This window comes from Aethalodelphis obliquidens, unplaced genomic scaffold (genome assembly GCF_003676395.1).
Source record: "Aethalodelphis obliquidens isolate GAN/ISIS:26980383/991018 unplaced genomic scaffold, ASM367639v1 scaffold83, whole genome shotgun sequence".
In the NCBI taxonomy this organism is placed as follows: Eukaryota; Metazoa; Chordata; class Mammalia; order Artiodactyla; family Delphinidae; genus Aethalodelphis; species Aethalodelphis obliquidens.
In genome coordinates this window covers 2,868,235-2,868,531 of record NW_020838027.1, presented here as the reverse complement: position 1 = coordinate 2,868,531, position 297 = coordinate 2,868,235, and positions in this window count along the sequence as shown.

Here is a 297-nt window from a genome sequence, read left to right as displayed (position 1 = left end):
GCCTCCTCCCCCCCTCCCCCACCACCAGCACCAGCACCAGCACCGGAGCCCACGCGGAGACTCCTCTTCGCCTGACATCAGCAATTATGCTGAGGGCCATCAGGCTCTCAGCGAGGCTATTTTTAGCGACCCCGTGTCTGTCACTGAGACATATCTTCCTGCGTGGAAATGTCCCTCCCCCCGCTGGCCCCTGCTGACCGCACCTCTCCCTGCCCCCGCTACCTGAGACCCTGCCTGGAGGGACATCACCTGCGTCTTGTGCAGCTGTGGTCTCTTAATTAAGAGGGCGCTGTTGGG